Here is a 9,151-nt window from a genome sequence, read left to right on the forward strand (position 1 = left end):
TACATAAACTGAAACCTCGGGCTAAAGCCCTAATTCATAATACATCAATAATCTCTGAACAATAAAACTAGTAAATGATAGTTCAGAACTACGTGTCACTCGACCCCCAACAAAGCAAACATCAATCACTCCTCGAGCCACCCACAAAGTCTCTGCCGCTTCTTCTCTGGGCCTTGACTTCTGGTTCAGCACAGTTGCCCTTCGTCTCTGCCTCCACTGATATGACAACTTCACAATGGACGGTGGGGCAGCAACCTCCACATGCTCGGAAGGATCCTCCTATGCATCAACCAACTGTGGAGAGTTCGAGCCGGAGCTCTCATCACCTGGGTGCAGAAAACGGCAAGGCACAAAGGGCATCTTCACCTTGCCCCATTCCATCTTCTGAGTCTCGATGATGTTTCCATGTCGGTCACGTCCGTTGATCGTAGCACTGCCGACGTACAAGCGGCGTACCAGGCTAGAGTCTGTCTGCCAGGCGTTGTCCTTCCCCTGATCAGGAAGATCGATCGTCCATGAAGTCACCGCGGTGAAGATCACCATTTTCGTAAAGAATTTTCGCCGTTCAATTATTAATCTTGTTTTAATGATAAAAGTTCATTTATTGCGAAACTCTTGAAAACTTTACGATATAAATTTGCGGAATATATAAGACATGCATTTAGGAATAAAATGACTTTATAATAAAAGAAACTGTAATTCCAAAGTACATAAATTAAACCCTGGGCTAAGGCCTTACATCAAAGTACATCAAAAATCGGAAAACAACTGATAAAAGATAGTTCAGCACTACGAAACACTCAACCCCCATCATGGCAACATCAGTCACTCGTCGAGCCAACCGCACTATCTCTAGCGCTTCTTCACAGGAGCCCTGACCTCTGGTGCATCTCCATGTCCCTCCGCCTCGACAACCCCAGGTGCATCAGCTACTGCATCGTACCGTGGAGCAAAGTCCTCCATAGGCTCAGCTGGAACTGGAAAGGACTCTAGAGGCGGAGCTGGAAAGTCGCCAATGCGTGCCCACCAATCTGGTGCCCCGAACGCCCGTGAAGAAACCTCCCATCCTGCAACCCTCTGTGGAGAGTTCGAGCAAGAACCCTCATCTCTTGGATGCATGAAGCGACATGGTGCGAAGGGCATCTTGACCTTGCCCCACTCCATGATCAGTGTCTCGACGACGTTCCCGTGCCGGTCACGTCCCGTGATCGTAGCGCTGCCGACATAGATGCGACGTACCTTGGCAGAGTCGGACTGCCAGCGTTGTCCTTGTGCTGATCAGGTAAGTCTATCGTCCACGAGGTCACTGCACTCTTGACCTTCACCATCTGCCCCCCCCAGAATAACACATAAACAAATAACAGGGTCAAATCTCATGTTCTCATATAAACATTCACATAATCATGTAACTCTCATAAATAACAAGGTATGATAAGCATAATTTTTAGGTTATATCTCAGCCAGTCACCTAAGTTTAGTTAGGCTAGCGACCTCACCATTCACACAACCACCTCAACACCAATGGCCATATTCACGATCATCCGCAGATGAACAATTCTCGGAGGGGACACACCGTACAACCCTCAATCATGTGGGGGGACACACCTTGTGATTCTGTGGGCGGACGGTGTGTCCCCCCACATGATTGAGGGATGTACGGTGTGTCCCCTCCGAGAATTATTCATCTGCGGATGATCGTGATTATGGCCATTGGTGTTGAGGTGGTTGTGTGAATGGTGAGGTCGCTAGCCTAACTGAACTTAGGTGACTGGCTGAGATATAACCTAAAAATTATGCTTATCATACCTTGTTATTTATGAGAGTTACATGATTATGTGAATGTTTATATGAGAACATGAGATCTGACCCTGTTATTTGTTTATGTGTTATTCTGGGGGGGGGGGCCCAGATGGTGAAGGTCAAGAGTGCAGTGACCTCGTGGACGATAGACTTACCTGATCAGCACAAGGACAACGCCTGACAGTCCGACTCTGCCAAGGTACGTCGCCTCTATGTCGGCAGCGCTACGATCACTGGACGTGACCGACACGGGAACGTCGTCAAGACACAGATCATGGAGTGGGGCATGGTCAAGATGCCCTTCACACCATGTCGCTTCTTGCATGAGGGTTCTTGCTCGAACTCTCCACAGAGGGTTGCAGGAGGGGAGGTTTCTTCACGGGCGTTCGGGGCACCAGATTGGTGGGCACGCATTGGCGACTTTCCAGCTCCGCCTCTAAAGTCCCTTCCAGTTCCTGCTGAGCCTATGGAGGACTTTGCTCCACGGCACGATGCAGTAGCTGATGCACCTGGGGTTGTCGAGACTGAGGGACATGGAGATGCACCAGAGGTCAGGGCTCTGTGAAGAAGCGCCAGAGACAGTGCGGTTGACTCGACGAGTGACTGATGTTGCCATGCTGGGGGTTGAGTGTTTCGTGGTGCTGAACTATCTTTTATCAGTTTTGTTTTCCGGTTTTTGATATACTTTGATGTAGGGCCTTAGCCCAGGGTTTAATTTATGTACTTTGGAATTACAGTTTCTTTTATTATAAAGTCATTTTATTCCTAAATGCATGTCTTATATATTCCGCAAATTTATATCGTAAAGTTTTCAAGAGTTTCGCAATAAATGAACTTTTGTCATTAAAACAAGATTAATAATTGAACGGCGAAAATTCTTTACGAAAATGGTGATGTTTGGTTTACTGTGTGAAACTCGAGAAATCGGGGCGTTACATTGTGGTATCAGAGCCAACCTCTCCCAGTACGGTGTGGTTCGAGGACGAACCAAGCGGAAGCTGGTGGGCCTGTGACACCCGGGGCTGAAGAGGGCGGAGAGTGATCGCCGGTGCAGTGAGGCACGAACAAGGCCGGCTTCTAGGCGGAGGGTCACAGAAATGAGCCGATCTCACACCCGAACAAGAGGTATTCCGAGACTGTGTAGAGATGGACTATACAGTTGAGGAGGGCATAAAAGATTTGATTGGTACTACTCATGACAACAATTTGCAACTTCTTTTCGGGAGCCCAACTGATAAGAACTCCATGGTTAAGTGTGCTTGCCTTGGAGCAATATCGTGATGGGTGACCTCCTAGGAAGTTTTCCCGGGAAGTGCGTGAGTGAGGACAAAGCGCACTGAAAAGACTCGTGTTGTACCGTGAGGCCAGTCGTCAGATCGGGATGTTACATACAGCACGCATGGAGGAGATGCCTGAGAGACTATTGGGTCCCAGGAGCAGCGCCTGAAGACGATGATACGGGAGGCCGTTGACGTGGCGTTTGAGAATAAGGGTTATTGAGTCGGCGGGGAGAGAGGTGTGTCTGTACTGGGGACTAATTCGAGTGTTTTGTTCCTAGGGCGATAAGTTGGCGAAATGAGTCGGCGAGTACAATTTCGTGGGCCACACCTTATGGGGAGGTGCTGGACATGATTCTTAAAATATTTCATGAGGGAATATTCTTCTCTTCTATTTTTTAGAGGGTTTTATTTAAATAAAATGAGTTTTTATTTAAATAAGATATATTTAATTATTTTAAAACATATGGTTTATTAAATAAATAAATTTGAAAATATTTTTGGAGGGAGGTACTGGACTTCTCTTCTATTTTTTAGAGGGTTTTATTTAAATAAAATGAGTTTTTATTTAAATAAGATATATTTAATTATTTTAAAACATATGGTTTATTAAATAAATAAATTTGAAAATATTTTTGGAGCCTTAATGAAGGCTTGGTCGAATTTTTGGAGATGTAAAAGATGAAGAGGTTTTGAAATTCAAATTTGAGGTTTTCAAATTCAAACTTGGTCTTGTGTTAAATGAGATTTTTGAGAGAAAATCTGAAGAGAAGAAGGGAATGGGCGGCCAAGAAGAGTGAGGGAGTGAAGAGAGATATTTTCATGGTTTTAAGGTGATTTATGGTGTAAGGAGAAGGAGCAAATCAACGAATGGAGGCTTTCATGGAGTTACTTGTCTTTGAACGTTTTAATTTTAAAAGAAATATTTTAAAAGTAAGGATTCCTTCATTTAAGGTCAGCAAGGACTTGTCTTTGAATGCTTAAAGTTGTGGTTTTAATTCCAATTAAATGGAGGATTAAAGCATGGTTTTAAAGAGAGTTTTGGACTAGAAAATAAATTGCAAAACTAACCCTTGTGGACCAAGCTTTGGCCGAAAATTCAAAGATCTTTTGGAGAGAATTTTTCATTCATTCCTCTCTTGAATGCCTTGTCCTCTCCTCACTATTATAAATAAACCTTCTCCCCCTCTCATTTCTTTACACAAACTCACCAAGCTCCTCCCTATTGTAACTGTGAGTTCTTTCTCCCTCTCTTGTCCTTCTTTTCATTTTCTTTTTCTTAGGTAGTTTAGTTTCTAAGCCTTTAGCAAGGTCATTCTCAATATGCTATGTGGTTGCAGCTTCTGTAGATCTGCCACATCCAGAAGAGAATGATTTTAATCGAGTTGCTTAGAGATGTTTATGAATATGAAAGTTTTCTTAAAGAATTTCTTGATGTTCTTATGATCTTCAAACAAAATATTTTAGAAAGAAGATTTTGATCTTATGAAAGAGAAAGTTTTGGTTTTTCGAGGTTTTAAGATGATATTTTCGAAAACAAGGGGAAGGGATATACTATCGCTAACGATTAACTAATTCGTATCGTTACTCTGTTCGCATGACTAGGAAGTTCTAGGTGAATGTGATTCCCGCCAAATCCAAAGTCTTAGGACATTCCCCGATGTGACTAAGGTAAGGGCACTTTGGCCTCGACCTAGAGATATTCTTTGTGATTGTGATTGTTAGAAAGCATTATGCTCGGGTTATCAATGATATATGTGCTAGAAATGCAATAAATGTTAGTTATTGTTTTTATGAACATGCCTATATGACTAGGGTGTTAGCTTCATTTATTGATATTTACTCAAGTTATTATGTTATGAAATTTTGTCCATACGAGACGGACGTTTAAAGGCTTAGGGCCTAGTGATGATGACAGCATGACATGCTTTTGTGGACTAAGTGTCTGGATTGGGCTTGGTTAGCCATGGCTAGTGCCTGGATTGGACAAGTTAATGGTGACATTCAGGGGAGGCCCTAAATAAGGACGAGCAAGATACGACGAGATGTTGGAAGTGGTCTCACCCCCGATCTTCAAGTTGTTGGGCAGTGGTGCGTTGGAGAGGTCCATCCCTGATTGCGGAGTCCTTTTCATTCAGCCTTTCCAAGAGGGATCGACTTATGGATATCCAAAGCGTTTGCATGCATGCTCACATGCATCGACTAACTATGACATAGAAACATGATAGGTTCCCCTATATATATGAACCTATAATAGGGTTATACCTGTGAGTGTTAGAATAGTCACTATACATGCCTTGAGTGATTGTCTTCTAGAAGTTGACCCTTGCTTGTTTGCTTGTCTGCTGTTTGGGGCGCTTAACGATGATGACCCTTGTTTAGTGGTGTTTTTAGGGTCATTTCTTTCTTTGTTTTGAGTCTTTTTGTTGTGTCTCATGTAGTGTTTCATGCATTCTCATGCATTTTTATCTTTCGTTGAGTCTTTACTTCGTTTTGGTAATTTTGTAGTTTTATAGGGAGTTTTCTTGCATTTTAAGTAAGTTTAGGACTTGCATGGTTTTATTGTGTTAATTGAAGGATCTCTTGTGCTAATAAGCTCTTTGAGCTTCTGGAATTTTCCTTGGCTTGTTGGTTAAGTTTGCAGATCAGAAACTGAAGGTGAAAGAAGGCCAAGACGCATGGAATTGAAAGAGGACTTAAAGAGGCTTGAAAGAGGAGTTACAAGAAGCTAAAAAGTCTTTTCCAGCGAGCTTAAGCGCCTAGGCGCTGGGAATTGGCGCCTAGGCGCCAATTGGCCTTCAGAGAGCATGTTTTTGGCTGGAATTGGCGCTCAGGTGCTCTGAATTGGCGCCTGAGCGCCCAGTCTCGACTGTTTTGCCTATAAATTGGTTTTTAGACATTTCTCTTGGAACCTGTTGTCATTTTATCATATTTTCATAAGTTAGAAGAGAGGGTTTGAGTTCTGGAACTTGAGGAGCTTTCTCTAAGCCTTATGTTCCAAGTTTCATCTTTATTTTCTTGTATGGATTTTATGGCCATACTTGGCTAAAACACCTTTTTTGCTTTGGGTTTTTTGTAAGACTTTGAATGTTTTAGCTATCAATCATTTTCTATTCATGATGTTCTGAGTAAACCCTTGAATCTCACTCCTATGCTTTATCTTTCAAGCTTGAATGCATGCTAGCTTTTTACTTTTCTATAATCATAACGATAGTTTTTTATAGAATTGAGACTTGTTGTGAGATTACCTCTTCTATACTTGCTGCTAGGAATAGAGGAAGGGTTGAGGTTTGTTGGCCTGAATTGCATGCTTAGTGCTTCTAACAAATGTTTAGGTTATCAAGAAATTGAATCTATCTTTTGATTAGAAAGAGTTTTCTTTACGAGGCATCGATAGACTATCTAGGCTAGAACGTCAAGGAGAGACTCAGGAATTATTCAATCGCTTTATTACTCGTTCACTTGTCTTTCACATAACTCAAGAAACAACCAATCATTAAAACTGAATTTTACTCGCTTTTCAACCTTGAACTTGAATCTTAAACTGGATTCGCAATCTAATTCCCTGAGTTTTTGGCGCCGTTGCCGGGGAATTGTTTTGCGATTTTTGGTTTAAGTTTTTAGTTTGTGGTTTTATTTTTGTTTTGAACTTGTCTAGAATTGGTGCTTCTAATCTTTCTCTGTTTAGTATCAAACTTTCAGGCTACTCTCACAAGAGACACCGTCATGGATGGCCATATGACGGAGGAGGAGATGCAAGCCCATATTGAGGCAAGAATCCAAGAGGGTATCACCCTCCGTTTGCGTGAACAAGAAGTTGAGAATGCCAACCAAACTCTTCGGGAACTAACTTCGGGGTCCATGAGCTTTGACTATCCCGGAAGTATTGTTATTCCCGAAGGAGTGGGGAACTTTGAGTTGAGACCGACATTCATCAACATGGTGAGACAAAGCCAATATGGTGGAGGTTCTTCAGAAGATCCTCATGCTCATTTGGAAAGGTTCATCCATAATTGCAACACGTATCGGGTGGTGAACGTTCCTTCGGAAGCAATCCGGTTGAGCCTATTCCCCTTCTCTTTGAAGGACGCAGAGAGGATTGGCTGAACTCACAACCTCAAGGGAGTCTCACTACTTGGGAAGACCTTGCAGAAAAATTCACAACGAGGTTCTTCCCAAGGTCCCTCTTGAGGAAATTGAAGAATGACATCATGACTTTCACACAATCCTCAGATGAAAATCTTTATGAGACTTGGGAGCATTTCAAGAAGCTTTTGAGGAAATGTCCTCAACACAATCTCACCCAAGTTGAATGTGTGGCGAAGTTCTATGATGGGTTACTATACTCATAACGGTTTGGCTTGGATGCGGCTTCAAGTGGGGAGTTCGATGCTCTTCCCCCACAAGCGGGGTATGATTTGATAGAGAAAATGGTGATGAGAGCCATGAACTCCGAGAATGAACGCCAAATCCGAAGAAGTTCTTTTGAAGTGGAAACTTATGACAAGCTCATAGCCTCCAACAAGCAACTCTCCGAGGAAGTAGCGGAAATCCGGAAACATATACAGGATACCAAGTCAATTGGAGCAAGAGTAACTTGTTTGGAGTGCAAATTTTGTGGTGAATCTCATGATAGTAACCAGTGTACTGTCAATGATGATGTTAGCAAGGTCAGAACATTGACTCAAGGAGGAAAAGCTCCAACCTCAGAATAAGGTCCTCTTGACCAGCCGCAAATTGTTGTAAAGACGGTTGGCAAGAAAAGTCTTGAAGAGCTGATTGAAGGATTTATTGATCATTCAGCGAGCAATTACAAGTGCCACGAGTTGGCCATAAAGAGCCTGGCGAGTCAATTGGGACAGCTAGCGAAACAAATGTCCGAAAATCACCAAGGTAAGTTCTCTTCCGAAACTTTAACTTTAACTGGGCAAGAAAATACTGCTGTTGTTTCTACTAGGAGTGGAAGAGTGTTACATGAGCCAGAGAAAAAAGTTGAGGGAGAGAAAAATGAAGAAGCTGAGGTAGAAAGAGATGAGGGTGTTATGGAGGAAAGAGCTAGAGAGCCCACTAGGACTAGGGTTGTAAACACTCATACCCCTGAGCTCCGCAAGATTCCATTTCCCAAGGCTTTGGTGAAGAAAAATTTGGATAAACAATTTTCTAAGTTCTTGGAGGTTTTTAAGAAACTCCATATTAATATCCCTTTTACTGAAGCCTTGGAGCAAATGTCAATCTATGCTAAGTTCATGAAAGATATCCTAAGTAAGAGAAGGAAGTTGAGTGAGGTCGATGAAACTATCTTGATGACCGAAGAGTGTAGTGCCACTTTGCAAAGGAAGATGCCTAAAAAGAGGAGAGATCCCGGGAGTTTTACTATTCCAGTGGAGATAGAGGGGTCAACGATGGTAGAAGCCTTGTGTGATTTAGGAGCGAGTATCAACTTGATGCCGCTTAGTATGTTTAAAAGGTTGAACTTAGGTGAGGTTACCCCAACTATGATTTCTTTGCAAATGGCGGATAGGTCCTTAAAAACCCCTTACAGGATCATTGAAGATGTTGTGGTTAAGGTGGATAAGTTTGTCTTCCCAGTGGATTTTGTCATTTTAGACATGGAAGAGGACTCTAAAGTTCCTCTCATACTGGGGAGACCATTTTTATCCTTAGCCACAGGTGAGGCTGAGATTAAAGTGGCTAAGGGAACTCTAACATTGAAAGTGGGTGAAGAGGAGGTCCTCTTCAATATCTTTGACTCTTTGAAACACCGAGCAGATGAGGAAGTTTTCCGGTGTGAAGTAGTGGATGAGCTCGTGTGTGAAGAGTTTGTTAGGATATCTATTAAGGACCCCTTGGAAACAACAATCATGGAGGGGGTGAATGCTACTCTATCTCAATTAGAATCTGTCTCATCCCTTTCCACCGAATGCATGTGGAGAGAAGAGTTAATTAGGGATGAGGAGATTCCGATTGAGGAGAAGAGTGAGCTCAAGCCACTCCCTTCCTCTCTCAAGTATGCATATCTTGAGGAAGGTGAGAATAAACCTGTTATTTTAAATAGTGCTCTCACTCCCTTGGAA

General features: G+C 42.6%; 1 non-coding gene across 1 annotated transcript; it reads right to left on the reverse strand.

The window, feature by feature from the left end:
- Positions 1–7,270: 7,270 nt before the first annotated feature.
- On the reverse strand, positions 7,271–7,377 carry LOC130734882 (small nucleolar RNA R71). The gene has a single exon (XR_009018219.1). It is a non-coding gene; the product is annotated as a small nucleolar RNA R71 (small nucleolar RNA).
- Between the last annotated feature and the right edge of the window lie 1,774 nt (positions 7,378–9,151).

The sequence above is a fragment of the Lotus japonicus genome, chromosome 1, assembly GCF_012489685.1.
Source record: "Lotus japonicus ecotype B-129 chromosome 1, LjGifu_v1.2".
Classification (NCBI taxonomy): Eukaryota; Viridiplantae; Streptophyta; class Magnoliopsida; order Fabales; family Fabaceae; genus Lotus; species Lotus japonicus.